The sequence below is a fragment of the Camarhynchus parvulus genome, chromosome 13, assembly GCF_901933205.1.
Source record: "Camarhynchus parvulus chromosome 13, STF_HiC, whole genome shotgun sequence".
Classification (NCBI taxonomy): Eukaryota; Metazoa; Chordata; class Aves; order Passeriformes; family Thraupidae; genus Camarhynchus; species Camarhynchus parvulus.
The window spans coordinates 1,098,933-1,114,736 of record NC_044583.1 but is presented as its reverse complement, the minus strand read 5'-3'; the positions used below and the strand labels follow the sequence as shown (position 1 = coordinate 1,114,736).

The 15,804-nt window shown below is 48.5% G+C and overlaps 1 protein-coding gene across 1 annotated transcript in view; it reads right to left on the bottom strand.

Moving 5' to 3' along the window:
* CTNNA1 (catenin alpha 1) overlaps positions 1–10,711 on the bottom strand; it is a 116,684-nt gene extending 105,973 nt beyond the window's left edge. The window contains 1 exon segment of the mRNA XM_030957794.1: positions 10,593–10,711. The gene's annotated coding sequence lies outside the window, so the exon portion shown is untranslated.
* Between the last annotated feature and the right edge of the window lie 5,093 nt (positions 10,712–15,804).

Sequence of the window (15,804 nt, the reverse complement as noted above, 5' to 3'; positions counted from 1 at the left end):
AACCAATTACCATGTTTTCCTTGATGGAATTTCCTTCCACCCAAGTATATTCAACTTTGCTATAGCTTTTTTTTAGGTTTTTTTTCCCACAAACTGCAGTAATCACCCAAGAAAAAAGACAATATTCAGGTTCAGATAAGCTTGTTCCTCACAAGTGCCATCCCAGTTCCAGGACTCTTAATCTGCTTTCATAAATTTTTCTCTGCTGTTCTTGTGGAGAAGACCCACAGAGGCATCTGAAACGCTCACCAGACAGCCTGACACAGCCAGTAACAAACAAATGCTTCTCCATTCTCCACTCACTTAGACCTTGCTACTGAATTGAGAGATGAACCCTGATCCAGTGTCCCGACAAAAATCCATGAAATTCTTGGCTGTTTTCTCTCCTGTGTGGGTGTTGTCTCCCAGCAGAGCCAGCAGCCACAGGGAGCCCCTCACTGTGGCAGCAGTGCTCAGCCCAGCCCACACAGGAGTGGGCACAGGGCACAGCAGCAGATGAAGATGCCTCACTCTCCCCCAAGCAGTCTGTGCTATCTCCTAGCAGCTTCCAGACTGTCACAGTGCTGGGGATTCAAGCCATTCATCTTCAGTCAGAACCAGGAACATGCTCTGTCCCCTCCAGGTTTTCACTCCTGCACTCAGGTTCAGCTGCTGCTTAGGGGATGAAGGCACACTGTGCACAAACAGCTTCACTTCTGGTCCTGGGACCTCAGCACAGATTGCACAATGGCAGATATGATGTTTGCTTGGGAGATGCTGATGCCAACAGCAGCTTCTTGCCTCCAGTTATGCAAGTCTTCAGCTCTGATAGTTTCCTTTCTGACAGAATTGTTTTACCACAAAGCAGGTGCATGGAAGACAAATCACAGTCAGCACAAGCAATTAGTGACTTATTTATGTCACACTTAGGCTCCAGTTCATGGATGACACCCTGAAAGAATACAGGAGCAAAACTCAGCCTTATACCCACTCAGCTGTTCAGATGGACAGCCTGGGTCATCCCAGACTTTCAATTCATTTCTGCAGTTTTCAGTTTCCAAAACTCATGTGTGATCCCAGCTCCATAAAGAAGACTGACAGGGAATCAAGAGTGCTTTGAAAGACACACATGCTCTTTCTAAAGAAGAGAATCTCCTCTATAAGTAAGATTAATTTTTATATTTTGGCTGCAAAACTTTGTATTTGGAAAAAAAGGATGTGCCATGACCAGCAAGCTATTACTGTTATGAGTAATAACAACTCATTTTGCTTTCACATGGATGTTTGTGCATTTTATGCTGAAGACCTGCACTAACACCATGAAAGATAACTTCCCAAATCAGAACAAGAGGATCTGTAACTGCTGTATTCAGCTGCTCTGTGGTGGGTGAGCACTGCAAGGCTCTGGCCATGCAGAAGGACACCACACCTGCATTTTAAGCAAACAGCAACATCTCTCCCGAGCTTATCCCTGCAGTGATGGCAACTTCAGCCTCCCAAATTCAGCCCTTACTCAGCCATATCTCTCACACTGAAGCTGTAAGGCTCAAACTGTAGGTTCACACTGAAACACAACAAGGGGGCTCAGCCTGGAGACAGGATGTCAGAACCCAGCAGGGTCTTGTGCATCTGCTGGACCACTTCAATTCAACTACCAGGAGTCCTTCCAACCTCAGTGCCTCTTTCCACTACTCTTGAGGCGGAAAACTCCATGAAGCTTCCCTGGAATCACTGTGAAAGAATTAAAGAACAGCTTTCTGGCACTCTCTGAACCACAGCACACATTTCAGACCCTAGGGACACACAGTCAGTGCAGATATAATAACTAGGCTGTGGCTTCAGAGCCTGGCTCTTCAAACCCCAAACTACACCAGCACAGGTTCCAATTACCAACCTTAAGTTAACAATGAATGCAAGAAGGGGCAACCTTTTAACAAGATAATTTTTTGCCACAACTACACATTAAATAAGGAAAAGGTTGTTATAAATTAGTCCACTTTATCAGCTGGCAGAAGAATTTGCCACAGCTGCAAAATTGATTCTTGCTTAGCCTGCAAAACCTCACTGATGGCTGGCAATAAAGGGAAAAGAAAACCCAGGGATTTTTGTTCTGATCTTCTTCAGCACTCAACCTGCAATAAAAAGTGCTGTTTATGCCAAAGAGTCAGAAATAACCAGAATCTGACCCCACTCAAACTGCATTTTCATTCCTAAATTGATATGTTGTTATGCAATACCCTTCAGTGCTTTTAGCTGACCACATCTTCGAAATGTACACCTTCATTAGCAACTTAAAACTGTCAGGAGTCCACAAATAATGGAGCTGTTGGAGCTGACACACGTGTTTTGGAGAAAAAAAAAAAGACTGCCTATAATTAGGGGATTGATGAAAATTTACTTAAACATGGAGCAAATGGACAGCCTTGTATTACTAGAGACTAAATACCATATTCTTTCCCAGTTGCATGCTCAACACAGCAGCAACTAAGGACTACGTAACAAAAACTTCTGTGTTTTAAGAATGGAAAAAGTTTCCCAGTTTTCTCCTTTTGCAAAACTTACTAGAAGCACCCACTGAAGCAAAAGGAGAACATGAGTGTGAAGACTCTTCAAAGTAAAATGTTTTCTAAGTTTCCTGTGAAAACTTCAGAAGTCCTTTTGCTGTCCTCCACTTTGATTCAGGAACACTCTGTCAGTCTAAGCAAAAAATTACAAAGCAGTTTTTTTAAAGAAAAAAGTAACAATACCCACAGGTGATGAGGCCGAGATTTTCACTTCATGCTCAGGGCAACCTTCAGCAGCATCTCTCAGCTATAAACAATGAGTTCCTCTGACAGAAGAGTTGCACCATCACCACACGCCCGCAGACAACTCTCAACTTGCAGCTCCCGCTGTGAGTTTGGGAGGGGGAAGGGGAAATTCACAAAAACAAACCCCAAAAGAAAGAGTGCCCATGAACGGGCTGCACAAGCATGACTTGGAGGAGTGAAGCACCTCTCAGTGCCTGCACTAAGGCAGGATGCTCCGACATCCCATTCCCTCAAGGCTGCAGACACTGAACACTGGGGAACTGACTGGTGAGAGCTTCACAGTCCCTCCAGAAGAGCAAAGCAAGTAATAATAAAATTAAACAGCGGTGTGATGCATTTCTGGATGCTTCCCAGAGTTCCTGTACAGCCATAACCACCTTCTGTCAAGTACTAACTCACTAAGGGTGCACCACGGTGCAGAGCGAACCATGACCTGCCTGGGCAGGAATCCTTTTGAGTCACTGCCTTCACAGATAGATGACCAATTAAAGCCACTTCTGTTAAAAAAAAAGCGACTGTCCCACCCACATTCCCACATTCCATAGAAGCAACCAGGTTTGAGAAAAAGGAGTCGCTGCTCAGATAGTCTTGTCGGGGAAAAAGAAATTTAATGTAGTAACACAGCCATTTACTAAGTAGAACTCACATCTGATTAAAGACACATTTTTCTCTCTCCACCCCTTCTTTTTACCCCCAGGAATAGGAAACATGACAAACCTACAGAACAAAAACCAGATGAGCTAAAAAATCCTGTTCCATTGGCTTTGCACCAGCGCTTTGCCTCTGGTTCTGCTGAACACTGCATCTTTCACTGACAGCCACTGACTTTTCCCTAAGCCCACAATAACAGTCTGTTAATCAAATAATCATATTTAAATTGCCTTAACCAGTCCTGTAAACTAAGCAAACCAGCTGAGAACACCTGACACCAAAGTACTGATGCATAAAGACCAGAAATTAACTTTTTCTCCTTGAGGTTATAAGCTTTGAACCCTGCACAAGTAATCTACATTATTCTGTTTTGCTACATATAAACCCTATAGCTTTTTTTTTTGTGCTACTCTTATTGGATTTTATGTAATTATTTTTTCTCCCTAACCCCCAGCTAGGAGAGAGGGGAAAACCCCCTGCTCACAATCCTACTGCACTCTTCTCTATACCTGTACAAAGTCAGAGGGCTGTGACTGAGGACTCCAGCAGCAGTGAAGTGTCATGGAGTAACAAACACAGGCTGTGCCCACTGTCCAAAAAGGCTTCTCTACATCTCCACTTTCAGGATGCACTGTTTAATGTTACTCAGGAAATGTGTTTCCAGCTGCAAGGACAGTGGTTTCTAATTAAACACAACTTCCAAAGAGTGGAAGTGGCAGGAACTACAAACCCATACTTTGTACCAACATTTAAACCACTCCAGAGCCTCTCATAGAGCCAAACCAGATTCCTGCTTTTCACTCAAAAAATATTCCAAAAAAATCTTTCATTTTACTTGTAGCTTGTATGAAGTTGTTTAACTCCCAAGGTTTCTAAATTTAAAAGCCATGAAGTCATCAGCTGAATAAGAAGATCGGAGAGCTGCTCTGCACCTGCAGCCAGGACTGCCAGAGCCAGAGGCCATGTGGGCTCCTGCCAGCACTGGCCACTGTGGCCACCAGGCACATCTGCACAACAGCCAGCCCAGGCTCCAGCTGCTGCCTCAGGAAGCTTCTGAACTGCTGGACCCTGGCAGAGAACCTCAGGGAAGCAATGCTACTTGTTTGCTCTTCTCTCATGGTTTTATTGCTTGGTTTACTGCCTGCCTGTTGCTTTCTCTTTTAGGGATGGCTTTACACACTGCCACCACCCAGGGGAAAGGTAGGGGAGGATATGAGGGAGGGAAGATAAATTATGATAAATGATTGCAGGGATCAGTAAAGAGAAAAGTGGCAGAGGTCGGTAATTACAACCAGAGAACCAGAAGGAGACACCAAACCCTATCCTAGAGCATTCATCACACCACAAAGGCATCCAAGAGCCAGAGGATACTGCTCAAGGGTGCAACAAGCAGAACTCCTGCTTTACTCCCTCCTTCAGTTGCTGCTACCAGTCAGCTCAGCCAAGACCAGGTGAAGGGCTCATAACTTAGGGCCTCAGACAAGGGCTAGACTAATAAAAAGTTGACGGGACCAGTACAACCAAAACCTCCTGATGAGGGTCACAGCAGGACAGACCTCTCAGCTATAGCAATCAGAACACATCAAGCCCTCTGTGCACCACTAAGAGTTCACTGTTCAACTTCTCACCTTTGAAATTAATAAATAATTGAAATTTCAGGATGCTTAGACTCCAGAACACCTGGACACCAGATACTGGTTGGAATGAATGCTATGGCTTATAAGTGAAGTTATTATGAGATGTGTCACTTGCACACACATCCCCAGCCCACCATGAATTATCCAGGAGCAGGAGCAACTCTTCAGCATTGAACAGCGAGACGCCCTAGGTCTTTAAGTCATGCTAAAAGAGATTAGTTTTACAAGTATACATTACAAGGACATACTTGCAAGAAAGAGGGCAAAAACTGGCAGCTTGTACATCTTGATTAGTTGCACTCACACTCACTTTCACCTTCTTGCTTCTGAGCACACCACAGCTCTGTCCTCTGCTGTTCAACAACACGGGCTCTGAATTCAATATTCCAGTCAATTAAAAAAAACATTTACCCACCTACAGCTTCAGCTGGAGATCTCAAGAGCACTTTGCTAAGATGAATACTGACCTGCTCAGTGTTACGCAGGTTAAACACCGTTTTATAGGCACACAGCTCAGCCCTGTTTACATGAAAAATTCAACTGACCTTTGTGGCTCTGTAAAGCTACATTGCTAGTGCAGCCCTTGTGCAGACCATTTATTTAAGTGGATCTCCTGTGCTCAGGTTGTATCAACCAGAGAAAGATATAGGAAAAGAATCTTCCCCCTAGAGCCTTAGATCTGCATAGATATCACCTGTACAAGTGCCCAGAATAAAGTGAATGAAAACTCGGAGCCCTTGAAGAAGTGGGAACAGCAGTGGAAGGCGGAGCACAGAAAACCACACAAGCCATCAAGGCCATATGTTCCTGACAGCATTGACCCCTACTGACTTAAATGAAAAGCCACAAATGTAGTATTTACCTAAATGTCCTCTTGACCTTCTGCTGAACAACGGCAATGACAGAACTGCGAGGCCCAGAATCTCCCCTCAGTTAACATCCAGGTAAAAAAAAACCCATTATATTTTTCTTCTCCTGATCCTTCAGCACCTAGCCACCTACCAAGCTCATTAATTTCAGCCTCTTCCTTAAACTACCTATTGACGGCTACTTTAGAACAGGGTGAACCAACTCCCTCTTCTAACCTAATTTGCACCAAAATCTCATTTGCTCCACATCAACTCCTCATTTGCTCAACATCAGCTCCACACAGAAATTCTTCTTAAGCATATACAGTCATATGCAGATCTATTCCATAATAGGGCACTGATTGCTGAGAAACTGGGTGTTCTTTGGGAAAAGCAGCACACCACAAGCTAAGGATCCCACATCATGCCCAGTGCAATCCTACCTGCCACACTGGTGCCAGTTCCCTGTCTGCTTCAAGCCCCTCACTACCAGAAGTTTCACTCACTCTCGGGCTGTAACATCAACATTTATCTGTTCTTGCGCCACTCCATGCACTACAACAGAGCTACCAGAGAACCAGCTGGCCTCCAGCTTGGCTTCCTGGGCACTGTTCCACCCTCTGCCTTGGTAATGGTTATTCCTTTAGCTATAGCTGGCCTCATGTTTGGTTTTTCCATCCCTGAGTTTATCAGAGAATGGTTTGGCTTGGGAGGGACGTTAAAGCTCATCTCATTCCACCCCTGGCATGGGCAGGGACACCTTCCACTAGCCCAAGTTGCTCCAAGCCCCAGGGTCCAACCTGGCCTTGGACACTTCCAGGGATCCGGAGGCAGCCACAGTTGCTTTGGGCACCCTGTGCCAGGACCTGCCCACCCTCACAGCTAAGAATTCTTCCCAATATCCCATCTATCCCCGCCCACTAGCAGCATGAAGCCATTCTCCCTTGTCCTGTCCCTCCATCCCTTGTCCAAATTGTCTCTCCAGCTCTCTTGGAGTCCCTTTAGGCACCGTAAGGGGCTCTGAGCTCTCCCTGGAGCCTTCTCCTGTGCAGGTGAACAATGGCAGCTGTGCCAGCCTTTCCTGCCAGCAGAGCTGCTCCATCCCTCTGCTCATCCTGGAGCCTCCTCTGGCCTGGCTGCAGCAGCTCCAGCTCCTGCCTGTGCTGGGCCAGGGCTGGGGCAGCTCTGCACGTGGGAAATCACCTGAGAGGAGGTGGAGAATCCCTGCCCTTGATCTGCTGCCCACAGAGCTTTGGTAAGTCCAGGATACAGGCATTGATCCCTGAATTTAAAACCTTTCAGAAGAGGCTCTTGGGAGTCTAACTGATTAATAAGTAGCTGTCTTGTAAATTAGAGAAATTTTATCAGAAGGGAACTTCAGACTAGGGGAGAATTGCACTTTGCAAACTGTGTTAGTTTAGATCTGTGTACAGAATAATTTCTGTCACTTCACAAAGCATGGAGAAAAAAAGGTTACTCCTCTAATTCCACCAGAGATATTTATAAACACATATTAAAGGACTAACAGATGTTTTCTGTAGTACATCTGGGATTAACAAGCAAAAATATGTAATCATATTGAGAGAAAAGGTAGCTGGCTCTTTAAATCCATCAGTCACAAGGAATTATGAATCATATTCGACTATCAGATTTGCCAACAGAAGAGCCTGGACTAACCTTCTGTATACCAGAAATCACAGTTACACCCATTCTCACCCTGACTAGCAGATAAGGAGTCTCAGTTAATGGAGGAGAACAATCCCACTTCCAGTTGCAGTGACCTCATTCCTCCTGCAACTCCTTCACCTCACCAAATAAGTACAACAAAACACTTCATGTGGCCTTGGTCCCGTGAGACAGAGCAAAGGCTGCACCTAGCGTAAAATTTCCTCAGTAAATCCATCTGCAGCCAGCTCTGCTTCGTGACACAGCAGGCCACTCTCAGTGCTCATCTTTCCAGAGGAGCTCATCCAGTCAGGGTGCTAGCATACAATTTTGTGGTAGCTCTATTTTAAATCTCATTTGCTGGATTAAAATAGTATGGAGTTAAAAGTAGTAATTATCAAACATCTGCACTTTCTCTAAAGCTGCAATGCTGTTTAACCAACACACGAGCTATAAAGTCACTGAATGGAGCTATTCCAGACTAGCTGGAGAACAGTTTGAGTGAATTCCCAGAGCAGTAATGGATCCCACTCCTCAAGGTCATACTTCCAGCACTGACGTCGAGCAGCACAAGCTTTTGAGTGATGTCAGTTAAGGCACAACAGCAGGAAGTCCCATCCCAGGAAGCGTTCAAGGCCAGGGTGGAAGGGCTCGGAGCAGGTGCAGGGATTGGGCAGGAAAGGTGTCCCTGCCCGTGGCAGCAGAGTGGAACCAGTGCTTTAAGGTCTCTTTCAACCTAAACCAGTCTGTGACTCATTATGCTGAGTGGCTGTCTCATAAAGTACTGTCCTAGCAAAGTGACACTCAGTCCTCTTTTATTCATCACATTTCCTTTGGTGTCCATCAAAGCTGAGAGACACCAGTAAAACAGAACCTGGCAAGTGGTGACCAGAAGCACCACGAGGGCCCTCACTCCAGATCAGCCCCACTGCCCACCTGTGACCAGCAGGCTGGTTTGGCCACTGAGTATTTCTGTGATCTTAACTAATTCTCTGCATACGAAAGGTCATCTAGAAATCAAACAGTAACAGCAGATGCAAACTCAAGGTAGGCCTGAAGTCTCACAAAAGTGTATTTCCAACTCATAAACATTTCTACTTAATGTGGATTCCCCTGCAAGATCAGTTTCTGGATCTTTCAGCTGCAGAAAGAAGATATTCATGCTGCTGAAAAAAACACAAATTACTCTTCTATTACATCTTCCAGTTAAATTTATCAGACCAACAGAAGCCCTACGAAGAAGCTGCACATTAATGTCTGTCCTTACACATATCAGCACAGAAATGCTGACGTTTCAAACCCTGAAAATCAATTGTGAGGAAAGTATTTACATTTGTATTTTAAAGCATCGATTTGAGCACAGGATTTCTAATCTCTGCCCACTGCGCTCCCCCCGGCCACCTTGTATAAACTTTAAATCTCCGATGCAGAGGCCTATTATTAGAGCTGGTTGAAAAAAACCGTAAAGAATGAAGGCACATTGTTTGTTATGGAAAAGGTTAGGGTAAAGCCTTTCTAAAAACAAAACCTACCAAACCTTTGTCTGTTTCTGCTGAGAAAAGTCAAAACATTTCCTGATGTTTTAGAAACTGCTTCTTTGAAAATGATGAACAGTGACTCAACATCAAAGTATGTCCTTTTAAACAAGTATGTTACGATTCAGAAGGGTGAAATAAATACAACAAAACACTTAATGTGGCCTTGGTACCCCGAGACAGAGCAAAGGCTGCACCTAGCGTAAAATGAGCTAGGCTTTCACCTTCATGAACACAATCCTACCTACAAACCAACCCAGGAACTGAAATACACAACCCCAGAGCTTGGTGTAGCCAGCAGGACTGAGGAGTGCAGCCTCTCCCACCTCCCCAGTCCCAGCGCAGGAAAAACACAGGAAACCAGTAACCAGAGCACGAGTGACTGAAGCACCCAGAAAACACCTTCTGCACAGCTCCCATCCAAAAAAAACAAGAGACAAAGCCAAACAAAGGGGGAAGGGCAGCAAAGAGCTCCCAGACTAGTTCAATACAGATAGTCCAGACACGGCTGGGGTCACAGCTCCGACAGCCGGGCTGAGGCCGCGCTCACAGGCCCGCAGCCCCGCGCGGCGAGGGGCGATCGATGACTCCCGCCAGAACACCCCTCCTGGGCACGGCTGGCCAGCCAGGGCCACACAGGCAGGGCGCCGTGCCTTGAGCGCGTCTGATTCTTCACTAAACCTAACTGGAACACACACTTTCCTGCAAACTTTCGGCCTGAAAGGTTTTAGGCGTTTTGAACTGGTTGGAGCAATGAATAACAGGCGGGTGACCCACGCTGCCCAGGGACCCCAGGGCCACAGACAGCAGACACAGGGGCCGCACATAACCCAGGAGCGGATGCGCTCTCCCTACTTTTTGTTTGAGAAAAGTAGCACGAAACTTTCTGTCAGCGAAGGAGAGGCTCTCGCCTTCCAGCACAGGAGGGGATTAGCGGTGGGTGTAAGAAAACGTGGCGGAGCCAGGCGGGGCCGCGGGGTGTTCCCGGCTGTCCGTGTATGGGATCAGCAGCACGGCCGGGGCTGGAGGAGGGCTGGCTCCGGCTGCGCCGCCCGCACAAACCGCGGGTCCGAAAGGCACGGAGCGCTCCCAGGGGGCTCCCAGGGGGCTCCCGGCCCTGCCCGGCCCTGCCCGCAGCCAGGGAGCGGCGCCGGGGCGGCCCCGGCCGCGCGGGGAGGGGCCTGGACACCGCCCCGCCGCACCGAAACTTCGCCGGGAGCGGCCCGGCCGCGCTGCTCCCCCGGCACAACGCGCTCGGCGGCCCCGAACACCGCGGGCCCGCTCCGCTCCCACGCGGGCCCCGCCGCTCGGGGCAGCGCAGCCTCCCCAGCCGGGCCCGGCTCCCTCCCCACGCGCGGCCCGCTCCGCTCCGCTCCACTCCGCTCCCATCCTCCGCCCCCCGCCCCGGCCCCACGGCAGCGCGGCCCGGCGCCCAAAAGTTTCCAAGTGCGAGAGCCGCAACTTTACCGGGGCAGAGCTGGGCTGGGATGGTGGCGGCCGCCCTGGCTGCGCTCGGCCCCGCCGCTTTGTCCCGTCCCGCGGAGGAAATGGGCTCTTCCGGCGCCTCCCCGCCCGGCCCGGCCGCTCTTCCCGGCACCGCCCGCCGCGCCGCCCCCGCGCCCTGCCGGCGCCGCCCGCCCGCAGGTGAGGGACGGCGGGGACGGGACCGGGCACGGCGGGAACCCCGCACCCCGGGCAGGGCCGGGCACGGCGGGAACCCCGCACCCCGGGCAGGGCAGAGCACGGCGGGAAGCCCGCACCCCGGGCAGGGCAGGGCCGGGCCGGGCACGGCGGGAAGCCCGCACCCCGGGCAGGGCACCCTGAAACCGCCCAGGCCCCGCAGCGGAGCCTGGCACAGCTCCCTGTCCCCCTCGGCTCCTCTGGCCGACGGGCAGCCTCCCTTCACAGCCCTCCACCGGCCGCCCCCAGCCCAGGCTCTAAGGATGCCACTTTTGAGGTAGAATCAACAAATTCGACCTTAAAATCTCTCTTTGTCCTCCTAAGCACAGCATACCGAGGGTCTTAGGAGAGAGGGGAGGTGATGCATGCAGGGGTTTGAAGGAAACGGAGAAAAAGTTATAGCTGGGTTCCCTGTGCGTTCGTGAATTGGTTTTGTTTTGAAAACCCAGATATTTTCACCCTCCTGAGAGCTGCTGCTTTCAGGAAAAGCCTTGTTTTCATCCAAATGTCTCTAATAACAAGACTACAGCTGAGAGGAAATCCTGGGGTACAAGCAGGGCCACAGGAACCCCTCTAAGAAGAGAGGAAGGATTTGGGAACCCAACCTTGACCTGCAGAGGCAGGTCTGCAGGTGGAGACACTTGTCTTTATGTGGTAATTTGTTTCAAAGTTTTCTTTGAAAAGTCTCAGTGAGCCTGTTGTGAGAGTGAGTGATTTTTTACCCTGCAACAAATTACTCTGGGACTTTCTGTGGTGTGTTTTGAGATGGTTTTTAATACAAATCTCTCCACAGAACTTACACTTGTACTGGATTGTAAAGACAACTGAATAAATTCAATGCATTTCATGACTCATTTGCCAGCAGTTCTGAGATACCTGAATCTACACACTCCATCCTTTGTTATTAAGCAAAAAATAGAGAGATTGAGTAAGCTACAAGGAAGATTCATTCAAGGTATGTAACCAAGTGAGGGGCTGGCCCGAGGTCAGTGTCACAGCACAGGTGACCACGCCATGGTCAGGACCGTGACTTTCCTCCTGATCCTGAACCAGATCCTGGTTCAATGGGATTTGCAGGGCTGTGTTTCCCATCTTTGCCATATTCCTACAAGCCTTTCCTGCAGGAACACTGTGTCCTGCAGGGAATTAGATTGCATTTTTCCTTCCTGCAAGGTTTAATCCAAGAAAGGGATCCAAGACAAGGAAGTAAGCAGAGCACTGTTGTTTTATAATCCAGGAAGAAAATAGAGATCAAGAGCCCAGCCTTGTCAGTGAGTGAAATTAGTCTAAAGAATGTGAGATCTGTAATTATGAAACTGACTGAGATACAGGTTATTAAAAAAAAATACAGGTCTTCAGTGCCTCAACGAACAGACTCTCCTATGGAAAGACATGGAAAACAGATTTTTAAAACTTCATTGTATTTCCTGCTTATACCAAGCCATTAATATTTGGTGTCAATTGCACCAGGGATCCAAACTACTCATTTCTGTCTGTAGCATACTCTCAGTAAAAATGGAGTTTACACTTCAATAGCTTGCTTTCTTTCATTACTCGTTTTAATATCATGTCTTGGCCTCCTGTGGTGCCTTCCACATTCGGCAGTTCTGTGTGCCTCACATCCTTTCAGGACAAAATGTCAGCTTAAAAAAAAAATTCCTTTTTAAACCTACAGATTCAAAAGTAGAAGGCCTGGAGTTGTAGAGAATCACATGTTCTGCACTGCACCACTGAAAAGTCAAGGGAAAAGTAGGAGATCAGCTGCCAGCTCTGTTGGTTCATGGAGCGAGTTAAAAGGCTCAGCAAACAAAACATAAAATTATGTAAAAATAGAGCCAGCTAGCTTGAGATTGGACTTTGTCTCTTAATTAACAGTTCTCTCTGAATCACAGCACTGGGCTCTGTCACCAAGACTAAAATGCAAGGGGGTGTTCAGACAGGCACCCAGCAACAGTAGCTCACACCTCCCATCCAGTCCATGTCATTGGCAGCTTGAAATCTAATGCATTTTCTGAAATGAGTTACAAGCCTGCTGCTTGACCTCACATCTTCCTATAACAGTGTTTGTAGTTTTGTAATCCCGTTTTCCCGGTGGTTTTTAAAATGTTTTTCTTGCCCTTTCTCACTGGGTGAAAACGCAGGGTGAGCCAGGGGAGAGGACAGGGGAGACGCGATGCGGCCGCAGCGATCCCGGGGAAGGTTGGTTGTGTGGAGTCAATAAAAGCTCCGGGCTCACCCGGGGAGGACGAGCCTAGGTACAGTGGAGCAGAGCGGGGCCGGCGGCTGTGCACTCCGGGCAGCCTGGCCCTGCTCCTCGGCTGTGTGCACCCGGGCAATCCCTGCCAGGGCCACCTGCAGGTGCCGTGTGGGTGTAGCCACCGCAGGGGAGCTGCATTTATTTTCCTGTAAATCCTGGGCTGGGTGTGTGTAGGAAGGGACTTGTTTATATAGCACCTGCTGGAACTCCACTGTCTGCCAGCCCCAGTGAACATGGGGTCTAAGTAATGTGCATCACCTGGATTTTCTATTTCTGTAACAACGTTGCTGAAGGGAAGTGTTGCTCCGTGCATCCATTTGTGCTCCGTTTCAAAATGCTTGTTTGGTCTCTGTGGTTTTGTGTTTTGTTTAGAGGGAATTTTTTAAGTGGTTTTGTTTTGTTATTTGCGAGAAGTAAGCATCGCACCTCTCACGTCAGTTTCAAAGACAGGACTGCTGGGGCAGGAGGTGGTGAGAGGATTGAGAGGGATGAGAGAAGGAAAGAAATAAAAAAGAATGAAGAAAAGATAAAGAGTGTTGTAATGGCAAGCTGAAGGTCCTGCTGGAGGGGCTGAATGGGCAGCAGGAACCAAGAGAGAGAGGAAAAACTCCAAATACTCTAAAGGAATCTCCAGGTTCAACTAGCAGCTGGTTGAGGCTCTCTGCAGGCTGATGTCATGCTGGGCGGTGGGGACAGCCCCAGGGCAGCCGTGCTGTGCCGCCAGCTGTGTGACTGCACGCAGCAGCCACCGGGCACAGCCCTGTCACCTCCTGTCCCCGGGCTGCCAGCAAGGGGCAGGAGCAGGGCAGGGACTCGCAGCCCGTGAGCTTTGCTGTAGGGGTCACCCCAAAATGCAGCCTCCCTTGAAGACTGGGGGCTCTGATGAAGTCAGCAATGTAGCAAAGTGACAGAATGAGGGTCTGGCACCAGCTCCTGGGGCCTCTCCAGTGCTCATCTCAGCGTTCCATGCAGCTGGGAGGCATCACCATTCCTTTTCAGGGCTTGGACACATAAAGAACTAAGATTGTCTCACAATATTCAGCTAGGAATAAGCATGTGTACAGCCAGAAATCAAATTCCAGTGTCCCGGGGCAATGCAGTGGACTCTGGAAATGCTGGTAGGTGATGCTTCTGGGGCACTGCAGGCACACAGCCTCAGCTGTGACTGCAACACTCACCCTGGTGAAATAAGCATCAGTCAGGAGGAGAAGGGATTTACCAGCACACCTGGAGCTACACTGGGGCTCCCTGGCACTGCTGGCAGTGTAGGGATCAGACCCAGCTGATGCTGCAGTGCCTCTGGGGTCGGCACTGGTTCTCTGGGAGCTACAGCACAGCCACCACGGTGCTCCTGGGTGTGCTCCCATCACTGCCACCTTCTCCAAGGAAAACTGTCTGCTAGAAACATGCCCTGGTTCCTAATTAAGAAGCCACTGGATCCTAAGTGAAACACTCTCTTCCTGAACTATCAAATGCTCCCGGGCCCTCCCGAAAGAGAAGCAATCTATAGTGCCAGCATGGCCAGGAGCAGAGGGGCTGCGGCATGGAGCAGCATCCCCCTGCACGCTACAGAACATGCCTGTGCTGCCTGCAATAAACAGACAGAAACTGTAATGAGGGGAAATTATGCCATCCCAAAAGGCTCAGCATGAACTGGGTTCACTGGTTGCTGTTCCTAGCCCGAGTAGTTTGCATTCACCTCCAGGTTCGCACAGCCTTTGTGTAATAAACTGTCATAGCCCCGGAGAAGGGAGCATTCAAAAAAGCGCCCCGAGGCAATGCATAGCAGAAGCCTGAGAATCCTCCTGCATGAGTCACTGACCTCCACACACTGCATCTATTTCAGCCTTTAATTAATAAGATTTTACATTTCTATGGCACTTTCCATCTGGAAAGATCCGAAAATGCTGTAAAGACTAAGGGGTGTACAGCACCATTGAAATGTGGTTCCTGCAGAGGTGGGACTGTGAGAGCTTAGCCAAGGGCACAGGGGAAAAAGGTTCTTCGTTTAAAATGCAGCCTCTGTTACATCACTAAGTATTTCATATCTGTGGAGAACAGACAAAAAGATTTTAGTTTCTAAGGCACTGCTTGAGTAAATAACATTGTCAATTGCTTTTGTAATCCAGGGGGTATGCAGTGCAGAACAAGTACTGGGTGATTTTAATTTGGGGTGTTAAAGGGTCACAACCTAAGCTACAAATTTATACTATCATTGGATTGAGGCTTCCCTGCCTCCTGATAATTTATTCCCAAACGTTAGACACAAAGCAAAAGCCAGTGGAGGAAACAAATCCCACGCTGACAGCACCTTACCCTGCATCGGGAACGCCAAACCCTCGCACGTTCCCTGAAAGCTCAGCAGGATCGTGTGAGGCTTCAGCAAGGTCAAAACCAGCCCCAAGGAGCAAGTGGGGCAACGGAGAAAACCAGGAGGAAAGAGCCCTCCTGTCCCAAGGCTGACACAGCCCCCGAGGGGAGCCAGGGCTTTGCTGAACCAGCACAAATCCCTGCATTTTTATTTCTAAAGATTAAACAAGTCAAATCACTCTGCTCAGCAGATAAGCAGGGCCTGGCTTGCACGAGGGCAACCGAAAGGACTGTCAGCCACAGCTGGCATCCCTCTCACTAAGTACTTGGCCAAAATGGGCTGGGAGCACTTGACCACAAAGAGTTTTCAAAGGAACGTCAAATTTCTCTTTTTCTCAGTGTGATTCTAAACTATTTTTATCTACCTCTTTC